At 43.1% G+C, this 16910-nt stretch overlaps 1 protein-coding gene across 1 annotated transcript in view; it reads left to right on the plus strand.

Moving 5' to 3' along the window:
* The first annotated feature begins 8524 nt into the window (after window positions 1-8524).
* Window positions 8525-16910, plus strand: part of LOC122557954 (dual specificity protein phosphatase 8-like) — a 224242-nt gene continuing 215856 nt past the window's right edge. Inside the window, exon 1 of the mRNA XM_043706218.2 lies at window positions 8525-8744. The gene's annotated coding sequence lies outside the window, so the exon portion shown is untranslated. The remainder of the gene's footprint in view (window positions 8745-16910) is intronic.

The following is a 16910-nucleotide window of genomic DNA, read 5'->3' on the forward strand; positions in this document are numbered from 1 at the left end:
AGACACATGGAACAGCCATGGGGGCCACATTTGCACTCCAATATGGCAACATCTTCATGCACAGGTTTGAACAAGACTTCTTCTCTATGCAGGACCTCCAACCAACATTATACACCAGGTACATTGATGACATTTTCTTCCTCTGGACCCATGGCGAGGAGTCACTGATAAAACTACACAGTGACATCAATAAGTTTCATCCCACCATCAAACTCACCATGGACTACCCTCTACTATCTGTCTCATTCTGGACACATGCATATCCATCAAGGATGGACACCTCAGCACCACACTCTACCGCAAACCCACAGACAACCTCACAATGCTACACTTCTCCAGCTTCCACCCAAAACATATTAAAACAGCCATCCCCTATGGACAAGCCCTACGCGTACACCAGACCTGCTCAGATGAGGAGGAACGTGACGGGCACCTGGAAGTATTCAGGGATGCCCTCATAAGAATGGGGTATGATGCTCAACTGATCGATCGCCAGTTCCGACGAGTCACAGCAAGGAATCGTAATGACCTCCTCAGGAGACAGAAACGTGCTGCAACCGACAGGATACCCTTCGTTGTCCAGTGCTTCCCAGGAGCTGAAAAACTACGCCATGTTCTTTGCGACCTGCAACACATTATCAATGAGGATGAGCACCTCGCCAAGACGTTCCCCCACACCCCCACTGCTCGCCTTTAAACAACCGCCAAACCTCAAACAGATCATTGTTCGTAGCAAACTGCCTGGCTTTCAGGACAACTCCAAACAACCCTGTCACGGTAGGTGCTGCAAGACGTGTCAGAGTGTGGACATGGATATCACTATTACGCGTGGAGACACCTGCCACCATGTACATGGCAGGTACTCATGTGACTCAGCCAACGTTGTCTATCTTATACGCTGCAGACAAGGATGCCCTGAGGCATGGTATGTTGGGGAAACCGAGCAAAGGCTACGGCAACAGATGAATGGGCACCGCACAACAATCAATAGACAGGAGGATTCCCTCCCAGTTGGGGAACACTTCAATGGTCCAGGACATTTGACTTCGGACCTTTGGGTGACCATCCTCCAAGGCGGACTTTGGGACAGGTAGCAGCGAAAAGTGGCTGAGCAGAGGCTGAGAGCTAAGTTCGGTACCCATAGGGAGGGCCTCAACCGGTACCTTGGGTTCATGTCACATTACAGGTGACCACCATTACACTATACACACACACAGACACACACTCACACACACACACCTGTACACAGCCCCACACACACACTCCTACAGCCACACACACTCCCACACTCACACATGCACGCTCTCACAGACTTAGATCCCTTTACACTCACACACACATATACACTCTCTCTCACAGACACTCACAACCCCACACCCCAGACACACACACATACACACTCCTACAGATACACACACTCACACATGCACCCTCTCACAGACTTAGACCCCTTTATACTCTCACACACACACATATATAGTCTCCCTCCCAGACACTCACAACCTCCCAACCCGGACACACACACACACGTGGATGTGAACACACACACACACATGCACACATACACATATACGGAAATTTGTACTTGCAGAGTTAGATTGTACTTGGCTCAAAAATGGCATGAATCCATGTAAGACTCTGTTAACTCACTTTTTAGATTAGAATCAGTCTAAACATTATGGCACAGACAGGGAACACAGAGGGACTAACACCTTCAACATCTTAACATCTTATCTGGGCTGACACTAATTGTTATAGTTAACCTGAGAATGTAACTTTTTAAAAAAGTTTTGTGAATTACTTATGAAAGAAGTGAAACTATCATGGTCATTCTAACAGATGAGAGACTTAACAAACAATCAAGGTATTTTTAAATGTATAATTTCAGTTACATCACACTGTAAACTTTTGCTATAAATTCTGTGTCTTACAATTGCGTACTCCACAACCACCTGATGAAGGAGCAGCGCTCCGAAAGCTAGTGCTTCCAATTAAACCTGTTGGACTATAACCTGCTGTTGTGTGATTTTTTAACTTTGTACATCCCAGTCCAACACCGGCATCTCCAAATTTTCATGTAGAATGAGAAAATCAAATTTGCAAAGTAACAAGAAAAAATTCATAGGATGTATATCAGACAGCTTTCTATGACAATACATTATGGATTCAAATGGGGATCAGGCTATCATTGATCTGGTATTGTGTACTGGTGCAGGTTTTTAATAAATAATATGTGTGAAAGATCCCATAGGGAACAGTGATCATAACGTGATAGAATGGAACACTCCATTTGTGAATTAGAAACTTGGGTTAGAAACAAATGTGCTAAACTTGAATAAAAGTAATTACATATGGATGAGGACAGAGTTGGGTGGAGTAAAGAGTTTAGTGGAAAATGTGGTTGAGAAACAATGGCAGACATTTTTTAAAAAGTTCATGACTCACTACAAAGATATATCTCAGTAAGGAAGAAGGATTTGATGGAGGGAGATAAGGTGACCATAATTAACCAAGGAAGTGAAAAGTAATATCAAACTGAATGAAAAAAATACAGTGTGCATAGGTTAAAGGTAAACCGGAGAGTTGAGAATGTTTTAAAAGACAATAAAGGATGACTAAAATAAAAGGAGGGAGAAAATAAATTATGAGGGCAAATTAACAAATAATATAAAAACAGTTAGCAACAGCTTTGTTAAATATATAATAAGGGAGCAGTGATTGTAGGACCCTTAGAGGATGAGGCTGAGAAATAACAATGGGGAGCCAGGAAATGGTTGAGTGGTTGAACAAATGCTTCCTCACAGTCTTCAAGGTGTAGGGCATGAATAACATTCCATAATTACTAAATAATCAAGCGAATAAAGTAGGAAAGGGAATAAACAGGATAGCTATCATTACAAAAAAAAAGTTTGAGGGAAACAAATGGAGCTTAAGGCAAGTAAATCCCCTGATGGATTGTGACCTGGAATTTTAAAACATCTAGCTCCAGATATTGGATGTACTAGTAAAAACCTTCCAAGAACCCTGCAATTTAGGAAGTCCCAAGGATTTCAGAACTGCCAGAGTCATTGTCTCATTCAAAAAGGGAGAGATGCAGTCAAATTGGTAATTATAGACTGATTAGCTGCCATTGAGAAAATGTTAGATTCCATTATAAAGAATGACACAGTAGAGCATTTAGAAATGCAGAATAAGATCAGAGTCTTCACACTTCATACTATCAAGCCGGATGAAATTAATAGGGTGCTTCGATAAGGTAACAAGCAGAGTAGATAAAGGGAAACGAATACATATATATTTCGATTTTCAAAAGATAGGTTACCATCTACAAGGTTACTTCTTAGTAAGATTAGAACCCATGGTGTTAGAGAGGTTCTGAGGAAGGGTCGTTGAACCTAAAGCATTAACTCTGATTTCTCTTCATAGATACTGCCAGACCTGCTGAGCATTTCCTGCAATTTGCGTTTTTATTGTTGTTCTTGAACATGGATGGAGGATCGGCTAATTAATAGACGATAGAAAGTTGGGAGAAAGGGACTATTTTCAGCATGGCATCCTATGACTAGGCATAATGTCAGAGCACATTTAAGGCACATAAGGAGGATTTTTCTCTCTCGGAGCATAGTGGATTTTTGGAATTCTTTCGCTTGCAGCACTGTCAAGACTGGTTCATTATTTGCATTCAAGGCGGACATAGATACATTTGTTATAAGTGAGGGGATTGAGGGTTATGGGAATAAGGCAGGAAAACAGAGTTGAGGATTATCAGGTAAGTGATGATATCATTGAATGGCGGATCAGTCTCAGTGGACCTAATGCCCTACTTTTGCTCCTACATCTTATGGTTCTGGTCTTATTAAGTTCAATTTAAGTTCAAGATTGCACTTGGATGGTAGGTCACTGGAGCGTGTCTGCTCCAGGCTGAGTCAATCATTTTCTCCACATGCTGATTGTCTCTTTCTCTTTTTGTTTGTCCTTTTTTCTACATCTGTGAGGTTGGAGTGCTGTCGGTGAAATAATGGCTGTGGTATGAATCTGGCACTGGTGACGGTAGGCCTGGAGCCTGGACTCTTTGCAGTGGAAGGCCTGGAGCCTAGACTCTTGGCAAGGGTGGTACCTGGAGTGGGGAATCCTGCAGAGGGCTTGGAGCCTGGCATTTGGTGGGTGGCAGTAAGCTCGGAGCCTTGACTCTTGATGGCGGTCCGCCCGGAATCTGGATTCTTGGCAGCAGCGGTGCCTGGAGTGGGGAATCCTAGCGGCAGTGGGCCCAGAGCCTGGACTCTTGGCAGTGGTTGCGATGCAACAATGGTGGTACCAGAGCTGTGGTCTCCTGGAGCATCAGCATCATTGCTGCTGTTTCCAGAGTGGGACTTCTTGAAGATCAGAACACCTTACAGATACCTCGCAGAAGCCCTGAAGCCATGCTCGACACAACAAGCTGAACAGAAGATGAACTCTTATTTAAGTAATTTCCTTTTATCCTTATTATAACTCAAAATGGCGCTAGATTGTGGTGACAAAACACATTTCACTATATCTTCAGGATATATGTGACAATAAATCATTCATTCATTCATTATGGAACAATTATTAGAAATCTGATACCAACCGATGGAGCTGTGGGCTAATACAACTCCAGGCCCAAAACTGCTATCAGACTGTAAAATAGAAAATGTAAACCTTCTATTCAAGAAAGGAGGGAGGCAGAAAACTTGAGGTCAGTTAGCTTGACACCTGCTGTGGAGAGTATGTTAATCAGTGGAAAAACCCAAAGTCAGAAAGAGTCAGCATAGTTTTGTCAAAGAGAAATCATTTTGCCTGATGACAGAGTAACATTCACTGTGGATATAGGAGAGCCTGTAGTCAAACTGCACTTAGATTTCCAAAAGTCATTTGACAAAGTGTCACATAAAATATTATTCCACAAAGTAGGAACTCATTGTCTGGAAGGTAACATATGAACATGGGTAGAGGATTGGCTGGCTGGTCGAAAACATCTGCGGATCTTTTTCTGATTAGCAGAATATGACAAGTGGCATCCCACAGAGGTCTTTGCTGGAGGATTAATAGTTACAGTTTACATCAATGACTGAAGGGAGAGGAGAAAAGGCATAGTAGCTAAATTTGCAGATGACTCAAAGATAGATAGGAAATTATGATTTGGAGAGCACACAAGGAGGATGAAGATGGATATAGATAGGTTGAGTGAAAGGACAAAAATTGAGCATGAAGTTCTCTGACAGGAACAATCTAAAAGCAATGTCTTATTTAAACAGAGGACTGCAGAATACTGAGATGCAGAGAGGTACAGGTGTTTGAGTGTGTGAGTCATTTGTAGCAGGTACTAAAAGTAAGTACGGAAGTAATTGAATACTATCTTTCATAAAGAAAGAAAATGAACATAAAAGTAAGGATATTACGCTTAAGTGATTTTGAGCATTGGTGAGACCACATGTTAAATACTGCATATAATTTTAGCTTTCTTATGTAGGAAATGTGTTGGAGATAGTTCAGTTGAGGTTTACTAGACTACTACCTGGAATAATCAGGGGGTCTTAAGAGAAAACGTTGGACATACTGGGCTTGCTTCCACTGAAATTTAGAAGAGTGACAGGTAGCTTTGATGTTACCATACCTCGTAAGAAGTCCCAAAGTACTTTACATCTAACGAATGTTCTTTTGAAGTGCAGACAATATTATCAAGTTGGTTAATGAAATGCAGAATGTCATCTCTGGCACTCGTGGTCTACTCTGATGTTGTATTTTGGGAGTGGTGGGGAGTCAGAACTAGAGCACACTGCTTAGCAATTAAGTGTCACCCTTTCAGGACAGAGATGAGGAGAATGTTTTTCTCTCAGCTGGTTGTGAGACTATCTCCGAAGGTGGTTGAAATAACTGTAGAGGAGCAGGGATCCCATCACCAAGTCACCTTTTATTTACATGTGCACAGTAGGTGACCAGCTAGCTCAAAGCCAGTCCATAGACTGAGGAGACTATCTGAATCTCCTATTTATATCTGTCAGCTAGGGCTCCCTGATTGAGTCCCCATTGGTGAGATTTACCCATTCCAAGCACTTCATTGGTGGACTTTGGATCATTGAACATTTTAAAGTGACTGTAAATAGATTCCTGCTGGGCAGGGGAATCAAAGATTATCAAGCAAATTTGAATTTAACACACAAACAGATCAGCCATTATCTTTCTGAAGGTGGAGCAAGCTCGAGGGACTGAATGGTTGACCTCTGTCCTAATTCATGCATCTGTATATATAACCACTTCTTGCCTATAAAATCTTAGATCTTGCTGTCACATTGTTGTGTCAAAACTTTCTATTCTAAATTCTTGTGTCTATATTTCTAATGGGTACTGCCTCTGTAAATTGGTTGGATTGTAATTCCAGCCTCCTGCCATTGGGGGTGCCAAACTCCTCCCTCTTGGCTCTCTCAGCTGCGTCTAAGAGAAACGCATCTGTTTTAATGAATTCATCTGTTTGCAAAATTGCAGCTAGTTATCCCATGTGCCACATCACAACAGTGACTCCACTTCCTTAGTTGTGAAGTACCTTGGGCTGTCCTCAGAATGTGAAAGATGCTACAGAAATGCAAATTCTTTCTTAACAACGAATCATAACTAAAATCAGACTATAAAATGTATATGTAAGATGTATGATCTTAAAATGCAAAAGAGAGTTTGATATTATGTACCCTACTTAAACTTTATGTTTGCAGTCTGGACCAATTATGCTCCACCATTGAACCATGTTTCTCTTCAGAAGTAGGCTTGGTCTCAACTCCCCAAATATAGTACAGCATCATGGTAGGTCACTCGACATGCTGCATTTCATTAGCCCAATTAATAATAATGTCTACATTTCAAAACGTCATTCATTGATATTAAGTATTTAAGGACATCCTACAAGGTATGATCAAGTGGTGTATAAAAATTAGTTCTTTCTTCATATGGTTTTGAGTTTCCATGACAGACAAGCACCATATCCTTTAACATACTGTAAGGTCACAAGAAATGTACTTGCATAAATAGCACCTAGAAAACCACCCAGAAATGCATTATGTTTACTTTAGATCTGAAAGGCCTCTGGAAACCTAAAATTTGATGCATTTGGGAGGCAGCAACTAAAGTTAGTCCCTGCCCCCCCCCCATGGTCTTCTAGTTGGCAACGTCACAGGCTGACTCAGGCCCGAGGATTGTACCTCAGGTCAGTCCCCATGGAGCCTTACTGGGAAACGACTAATGACGACATCGTCTGTCCTTTCCATCAAGCTGAACTGAATGCTTTGTCTGGAATCAGGGCAGATTCAGCAACCTGGTAAGATCTCTTGGTTAAGAGGTGAAGGAACTATATCTGCGCTTGTGCAACAAGGCTGATCAGGCAAGATTACCCCTGAGGAATCACCCAAAAGCTGAAACATCTCTTTTCGGAGTAAGAAGTTAAAAATCACACTTGATTGTTAATACAGTATTCTAACAGATGAAAGGCTTAACAGACAATCAATTTTTCAATGTATAATTTCAGTTACATCACACTGTAAATTTTTGCTATAAATTGTGTGTTACGATCGAGCCCTCCACTATCACCTGATGAAGGAGCGTCGCTCCAAAAGGTAGTGTGCTTCCAATTAAACCTGTTGGACTATAACCTGGTGTTGTGTGATCTTTAACTTTGTACACCCCAGTCCAACACCGGCATCTCCAAATCATGACTACTTTTCGGAGTAAGCATTTGATAAATAGCATTTTAAAACGTGGAACAACAAAATGTGTATAGTGCTTTCCTTTTGAAAAATAGCATTCGCACTATAGAAATCCCGAACAAGTGCCCATCTCCACCTCAATAAATCCTGCCTCTATTTAAATAAAAATATAGCGTATACATTTAGTAAAGTTAATTTCGCTTTGAAAGTTCAGATTTCTGCAGAATGTCAGGAAATATGATAACAATATATTCAGGTTTCTGTTGGATTTTGAATTTAAAAGCATAAATTGGGTAGATTAGATTTGCTGAACCCAGACCACAAAATTTGTGACAGCTTGACCAACTTCTTTTATATTGGCCAGACGTTGCAATGGGAACACAGCCCTGTATTAGTCAGCCTTACCTGCACATCAATCAAAAAGGTTACACTCAAACTGAGCATTATTACAGTGCCCTGTTGATACCTGCGGGTGATATTGGGGCAAGATTGACCTGTGTTCGTGTTGCTGTAAATGTGGATGGCAAAAAGTGATCCATATCAGGGTGTGAACAGTGTGCATTACGGCTGACATTTAGTGATGCACGCTGGCTGGGAATAACAAGCGCTGAGAAGATTTGTGAGAAGGAGGGACCCGACTGCTTTAAGACTGTGGCAGTCGGTGCAGACAAGCTCCCTTTAATCGGCACCAGGGCTGGGTGACGTCACTCCAGCCTCCTGATTGGTTGCCAATGACGCCATCCTGTTGAAGAGAATGACTTCATCCCCAGTTCATTCCTGGTGAGGTTGCACCTTCTGTTTTTGCTATTGCTAATGGCCAGCCCACAACCAGCCAATCCGATAGAACAGCAGCTTGCGGCAGGCTGGAATGCAATGACATTCATTTTGTGTTGCTCTCCTTGATTCATTTTGCAAAAAAAAATTGCAGGATCATTTACCCTCCCCACCCCACCCCCCCCAATTAATCGTGCGGCTGAAATTGTAAGAAGGCTTGTCCATGGTAAATAAGGGGAGTTCCCGGAAGTAAAGGAGGTGAGTCTTTTTTTTATTAATTAAGATGAAAGGGCTCCCTCCAGAAATGCGTATTTCACCGCGCCGGTCATTCTGTGTGGGTGGCTAACTGTCCCTTGCCCAGTTTCTCTGGCCTTTGCATCCCAGTGTCCCTGCTCTCGTCTGGAGACTGGGCAATGCGATGTTTGACTGCAGGATGTTGGTGCATCTTTTAGCCATGCCTGTCCGCTCCTCCTGGGAGGTGGGGAAGCTGCTGACTATCTCTCTGTGACTGCAGACTCCCTGCAAAGGACTTGCTGGCAAAGGGAATTTCAGTGTCATGCAATAACTGTGCAGTTGAGGACCTGTGTTTACACGTTATAAGATCTTGCTGCACATAACTGCTGTCAAGTGACGCCCAGAATTGACCAGGTTGTGGGATGTCAAATTGGTGCGGAGTTGGGGAGATTTTATTTGTAGAAGACCCTCTCCTTGCTTTTAACACAGGGGCATTGAATTCCTTCGCCTCTCTAGATGCATGCCTGTGGTAGTTCCTGGTTTGCAAACGGATACCTTCAATTTAATGACTATATTGCGGATTTGATTTAAGGTTTGGGGAGGGAGGTTGGGAGAGCTGATCCTGTAACTTGACGTCTGCATTTTGCAGAATGCATCGTTTAAAGCTTTGTCTAATTTTTGTTGAAGGCTTTGATTTATCTAATCCTTTAATCGCCTTTAATATGTCGCTTGTTGTTTCAAAAGGGATTCGGTTGGATAGGTAACCGCTCGCAAGTATTTATGAGAGGAAAAAAAACTCCTTGTTTCTGTTTATTAAAGGGGTACTGTCTTCAGGGGAATTGAAATGTTAGGCAAATAGACGCTAAAGACATCAACCATTACATTGCAAAGAGATTCAGAGTTGGGTTGGTTGTTAGCCCGTCTAAAATTGTGTCTTCCAAGGTTTGTGTTGGCCTAATAAATGAAAAATGCTTTTCATGACATGATATTCTGTCCGCTTCCACCAGTATGTGTCTGTCAACAAACCAGGTTGATAGGACTACAATAAATAAGTGTTTGTTTCACAGGGGATAAGAGGATGTCTGATCGATCAATAAAATTTTCAGTGCATTGTCAATCCATCAATGCTTCTGTTGAAAACAACCACCCCTCAGTCATTATGCTTTTACTGCAAACCCTGGAATAGCACAACAAACAACAACAAGCAAAGCAATCCAGCTGTTCCCCTTGCTGCTGTCACCACACAGTCTGTTATTTCTGATTTACTCCCATTTGTGATCAGGCTGGGACTTTGGAAGGACTCAGAAACCAACTGACTTAATACTCCCAAATATACCTGGCCCAGCAACTGGCAATACTCTTTTATATATTAATCACACCCCCCCCCCCCCCCCCCACCCAACACACACACACAAGCAAAATAGTTTTTGCAATGAAATAAATTTTATGGTGACCAGTTGGTATGAGGTTGCTTGAATACTAAGGCAGCTGAATGTGGCTGATGTTGACATTTGCAGGTTCTGCTTATTTGCAGAATCCTGAGGTTGGATTCAATTCCGATAACCACCTCTATCACCCCTCTGGGAAAAAAAAGTCATAATGAGGAATTCTTGGCATACCCAGTGCCAAAGACATCCTCGTTCCCGCCCATAGGAACATGAAAATATGATCAGGAGTAGGCCCAAACTGAAACCGAAATTGCTGGAAAAGCTTGGCACATCTGGGGAGAGAAATCAGTTAACGTTTAGGGTCCAGTGACCCTTCCCCAGAACTCAGGAGCAGGAGTAGGCCACTTGGCCCTTAGAGCCTCCTCTGCCATTCAACGTGATCATAGTTGATCGTCCAACTCAATAGCCTGTACCTGCTTTCTCCCCATATCCTTTGATCCCTTTCGCCCCAAGTAGTATACCTACATCTTTCTGAAAGTTTTTCAAGTTCTGGCCTCACCAGTTACCCATGCCAGAGAATTCCACAGGCTCACCACTTGCTGGGTGAAGAATTTCCTCCTCCTCTCAGTCCTAATGACATACCCCTTATCCTGAGGCCGGAACCTGTAGTTCCGGATCCCCTGATGATTTATAATGCCTTTTCTTGAATCTATCCCATCCACTCCATTGGGGATTTTATAGGTTTGTATGAGATTTTCCCTCTCATTTTTCCAAACTCCAGTGATTATAGTCATAACTGATTCAGTCTCTTCTTGTAGCCATCGCCAGGATTCAGTCTGGTGAACCTTCTTTGCACTCAATAGCTAGAACATCCTCTCTCAGAAGGACGCCGAAACTGCACACACAACTGTGCACCCATTTCTCACTCCCTTCAAATATCCCAACCTTGACCTATTCAGCAGCATTGACAATCTCACTCGATAAACTGGTATCTTGAGGAGCAGTGTGACTTGTGCACCTTGAGACATTTTGCAAACTGTCACATTCACAGTTGAAGCTTGACATGACTGAGATGCATGGCCTTGACTCAAGACAGCCACTGCAACATTCCCAGGACTGGGAGCATGTTCTATCTCTATGGTAGGGAGCCTGGAAGAATTTTGGTTGTGGTATTTGTGTTCACATCTCTCTGTAGCCATCCCTTTCTCTGTAACCCAGTTCAGGTAATAGCTTTCTCTGAGATCTTTGTTCTCCTCCAGTTCTAAATCTGTGCATCCCCTTACTCCAGTTGTCTCATCATTAGCAGCCATACCTGAACCTGTCTCGGACCTAAACTCTGCAATTCACTTCCAAGATCTCTCCCTCTTTCCATCTCTCGCTTCCATTTAAGCCACTTTTTAAAGTCAAGCTGTCCTTGTGTCTCCTTAAGTAGCTCAGCGTTCATTATTTTTGGTAACGTTCCTGTGAAAGATATTTGAATGTTTCACGGCCTCAAGAGGTGTTAAATAAATGCTTGTTGGCAATAACGAGCGTTGAAGGCAGCGTTGCTTCAGCTCTCTGAGGCACTGATACTTGTTTAAAAGTGCACTTTGGAAAAGCATTGCAGAAAATATTTCTCAGACAAAAAGCGTATTTTTCTTCAAAAAGCGGAATTCAGTTCTACAGTGCCTTTCACAGCTTGGGACATCCTAAAGCATTTTCTAGCCAATAAATCATTGAATCTCTACTGTGTGGAAGCCGGCCATTCGGCCCTCCGAAGAGCCACGAACCCTCCTACCCCATCCGTGTAACCCTGCATTGCCTGTGCTTAATCCCCCTAGCCTGCATATCCCTGGACACTATATGGGCAATTTAACCCACTTAACCTGCACGTCTTTGGATTGTGGGAGGAAACCGGAGCACCCAGAGGAAACCCACGCAGACATGGGGAGAATGTGCAAACTCCGCACAGACAGCCACCCAAGGGTGGAATTGAACCAGGGTCCCACGGCGCTGTGAGGCAGCAGTGCTAACTGCTATTTTTGAAGTGCCAGCAAATGTAAGCAAATGACTACATAATCTGTTTTAGGTGTTGGCTGGGGTACTGAGAATGACGACCCCTCCATTTTCTCAATAGCTTCATGGAATCTTTCATGCCTTCTGCAGTTTAAGGTCTGTCCTCAACAACAGTTTAAGGGTGCATGTGGAATACAGTGGTGACATTGCTGAAAAGTAATTTTGCTTAGCATGGATCCAACCCCTGAAGTGTAACTGCGTAGTAAAACATAACCAGGCAGCGTGGTGAATCTCTCCATGGGGGCGGCACGGTTGCTCAGTGGTTAGCACTGCTGCCTCACAGCACCAGGGTCCCAGGTTCAATTCTGGCTTCGGGTGATTGTCTGTGTGGAATTTGCACATTGTCCCTGTGTCTGCGTGGGTTTCCTCCAGGTGCTCTGGTTTCCTCCCACAATCCAAAGATGTGCAGGTTAGGTGGATTAAATTGCCCATAGTGTCCAGGGATATGCATGCTAGGTGGATTAGGCACGGGCAATGCAGGGTTACACGGATGGGGTAGGAGGGTTCGTCGCTCCTCAGAGGGCTGAATGGCCGGCTTCCTCATAGTCCAAAGATGCAGGTTTAGGTGAATTGGCCATACTAAATTGCCCATTGTATTAGGTTCATTAGTCAGAGGGAAATGAGTCTGGGTGGGTTACTCTTCGGAGGGTTGGTGTGGATGGTTGGGCAGAAGGGCCTATTTCCACACTGTAGGGAATCTAATCTAATCTAATCATGACCTCTAGCTGTGACATCAGATTCCGTACTAAACCTCCCAACTGTCCATGACCTTAGTTCGAGACCGGCATTGTTCCTTTATGAAAAGCAATGGCTTTTTGTTTCATGTAAGTACATAAAATTATATAATGTTAAAATCAGTGGAGATGCTCAGAGACACTTCACCCAATGGCCTAGTGGGCAGAGAAATTAGTGCCCAGTAAGAAGAAACCAGCCCAGGAATTCAAAGAAATTGGATGTAGTGTGATAATTGTATAAGCGTCTGGTCAGGCATTGTTTGAAGAATCACATTCTTTTCTGTATTCCACTACAGGACGAATGGAGTGACATTGGAGGGGTTTGAAATAGACCTGAATTATATTGTGTTAAATTATGAGGATAGATTATGTTGAATGGGCATTTGCGACTTTCACCGGAGATTAATGGTGATATAATTGAGGTGTGTAAGGAACTATCAGGCTAGAGAGAGTGAACCCATACATTTTCTTGGGAGAGGCCAGAACAAGGCAACGTAATCTTTAAAATGAGAGCTACTTTGTTCAGGGGTGATGTCAAGAAGCACTTGGTCACTTGAAAGGTAGTGGAAATCTGGAACTCTGTCCCTACAAAGCTGTTGAGGTTATTACATCAATGGAAAATTTTCAAAGCTGTAATGAATAGATTTTTGTTGGCCAAGGAAGTAAGAATCATGAAACTAGAATAGAGTTAAGCTCCCAATCAATGATCTAATTGAATGGCAGTGCAGGCTGTAGGTGCTGAATGACTGCTTTCTGATTTTATGACTCATTTCTATGTGGTGCCTCATTGAATTAAGGTCAAAGGCCTTGAGCTTGGTGCCAGTAGTCTGTGCTGAGGTAGTTCATGTTAATCAGACACCCATCTCTCTCTCTCTCTCTCTCTCTCTCTCTTTGATTTTTTGAGGAGGCTGTGGGCTTCAGGGATTCGCATTGAGAATAGGAGATGAGGTGGCAAAGGTACAATACAGTGACCCCTACATCAGTATGCCCAAGATTTACAAGAGGAAAATTGGATATGATTTCTGCTTTCGAATGCTATCAGTGAGCCCTGCTGAAAGTACATGTGCCTGTGGGAAGTTGTGATGTTTTCCATGGTTTCACTACCTGACGAGACCCATTCCTACCTTTGTACGTTGATCATCTGGGTGAGGTCACCGAGATAAGCAACATTCAGAGCAGATTCCTTGCTGAGGCTCAAAAGCCTGAGAGACTGGAGGGCAGGGTAAAAGGGAGCAGAACATAGTTGGGAGTTAATGCTTTTGATTCTATTTCATTTGCTCCAAAACCGCAGTGAATCCCAAGGTGATCTCTAATGGAGTCCATGTTCAGGGAAGGACTTGCCAATACTGCTTGAGTGTAACTGAGTGCCCTGAATGGAAGTTATAATGACGATTTTGCCCAGCATTGAAATCTAACCAGACAATACGATAATATTTAACTCTGAGCATGAGCTCTATGCAGCACCTTCTTAACATTTTATCCCTCATTGGGTTTTTTTTTTGTTTTTCCCCTTTTCTCTTTTCCCTGACAGTGTTGCCTCCTTCTGAAGGTGTGCTTACCTTCCAGTATCTTGTCCAACAGGCAGTCCAGAGAAGGTTGGCTAGGTTGATACTCGATTGGGAGGAGCTGATTCTAAGGGGAGGTTGAGTAGGTTAGGTCTGTACTTGGCATTTCAAAGAATGAGAGACAGACCTGATTGAAACATACAAGATTCTTTGAAGATTTGACAGGGTCAGTGCGGAGAGGTTGTTTCCCCTTCTCTGGGCCAATCTAGGACCGGATGCATTATCGGAGAATAAGGGGTCATTCATTTAAAATAGAGATCAGGAATTTCTTCTTTGAGGGTTGTGAATCTGTGGATTTTTTTTTTAAAACCATGAAGGGCTGTAGCGACTGGCTAATTAAGTATACACAAGGCTGAGATATGCACTTTTTTTAAATCAGTAAAGGGAAAAGGTAGGAAAGTAGAGTTGAGAATTATTAGATTAGTCATGATTTCTGAATGAATTAGAATCTCTCCTGTGTGGAAACAGGCCCTTCAGCTCAACAAGTACACACCGACCCTCCGAAGAGTATCCCACCCAAACCCATTCCCCTACATTTATCCCTGACTAATGCACCTAACCTATACATCCCTGAACACGATGGGCAATTTAGCACAGCCAATTCACCGAACCTGCACACCTTTGGATTGTGGGAGGAAACCGGAACACCTGGAGGAAACCCACGCAGACACTGGGAGAATGTGCTAACTCCACACCGATGGTCGCCTGAGGCTTGAATCAAACCCGAGTCCCTTGCAGTGTGAGGCAGCAGTGCTAACTACTGAGTCATGGTGCTGCCCCAATTTTTTTATTTCAAATTTTTTATTTAATTTAATGGCGAAGCAGACTTCTATGTCTCATGGTCTTAAGTGTTCATTAGATATGCAGGGATCTTGAGTGCTTGCAAAATATTTAGCCGCAAGTGGGTGTGGACTAGGGAGAGGAAGTACAACATCACAGCCAAGCCAATCCAGTTTTTGCCCAACATTCACCTATGAATGTGTCCGAAAAGTGTCTCTGGAAATCGATTTTTAGTAGTGAGTACCCTACTCATGATTGACCCGCATGACAACAGCGTGTAAATTTCAGAGGTATTCCATTGTTTGCTATGTATATGCAACTCTATTTCATTTCTTTTAATTACCTTCCTAACTTAAACATTAGTATCTGAACTGACTGGAAATTCCATCTGATATGTACTGGTCTGTATAGCTTAGCTTATAGCTTGTTTGGAAATCTGTCAAAGTGATATGCTTCGTTGTTTTCAGCATCTCTGTAAGCCGTTTGTTTTTACATCCAAACCTGTTGTTATAAACTACCTGGTCAAAATAATTTCAAACGTTCGTTCACTGCTACGGTAAATGGAGAAACTACATTTCCTCAGGTAGGAAGCACCAAATAGGACATTTGGGAGTCAAATTGGGAAACAGCCTTTTCCTGCAGAAAGTGGTAGAGATTTGGATTGCTCTCCCTCAAGTGTACAGTTGTTGGATTGGAGTGTTTAAGACTGAAGCAGTTTTTTGTTTTGGGTGGGAGTGAGAAAGGGTATCACGGAATATGGGACAAAGGCAGAAAAGAAAAGTTGACATACAGGTCATTGTGATTTTACTGAGTGGTTGTATAGATCGCAGGCTCTGTGCCCTATTGTTGTTCTATATGTCCTTGTGTACAACAGTGAAAATATGTATACTGTATGTACTGTTTCTCACATTTAGCTAGGAAAGGAAAGCAATTACCCATACGTGTGTTATAGTGCATGTTTTCCCCCTTCCAAATGATCTGACTTATCTTGCAGGAAGCCTCCATTAGGATTTGTTATAATTTGATGGCAGTGATTTAAAAATTAAAGGTTTGTGTATGCGGGCAGGACTTTTCAGATGGTGGGGTTTCCCTGCTAATCACAGCAACCTTTGCGGCATAGTGTGTCAGGGTGGAGTTGAGGGGAATCCCCGATGTAGAAGGTGGGTGCGTGAAAGAGTCATCTCACCTACAAGGTGGCTCAGTGGTTAGTACTGCTGCCTTACAGTGCCAGGGACCCGGGTTTGATTCCACCCTTGGGCGACTGTCATCTGAGTAGAGTTTGTACTTTCTCCCTGTCTGCATGAGTTTACTCCAGGTGCTCCGATTTCCTCCCACAGTCCAAACATGTGCTAGTTAGGTGGATTGACCGTGCTAAATTGCCCCATAATGTCTGGGGATGTGCAGGCTAGGTGGGCCAGCCATGGGAAATGCAGGGTTATAGGGATGGGATGGATTGGGGGGTGTCTGGGCGCGGTGCTGTACGGATGGTCAGTGCAGACTCGGGCCAAATGGCCTCTTTCTGCACTGTAGGAGCTCTACGACCTTCCCACTAGAGGCAAGGCAAACCTCTTAGGGTTACTACACTGCCCCCTAAACTTCTCCTTCCAAACTGAGCACTGAGGCTAGGCAAGGAGCAGCCCTTCATTGAGGGCCTCAATTGGGGCCAAG

This window comes from Chiloscyllium plagiosum, unplaced genomic scaffold, assembly GCF_037043375.1.
Source record: "Chiloscyllium plagiosum isolate Xiang-an unplaced genomic scaffold, Cpla_swu_hap1 HiC_scaffold_18, whole genome shotgun sequence".
Classification (NCBI taxonomy): domain Eukaryota; kingdom Metazoa; phylum Chordata; class Chondrichthyes; order Orectolobiformes; family Hemiscylliidae; genus Chiloscyllium; species Chiloscyllium plagiosum.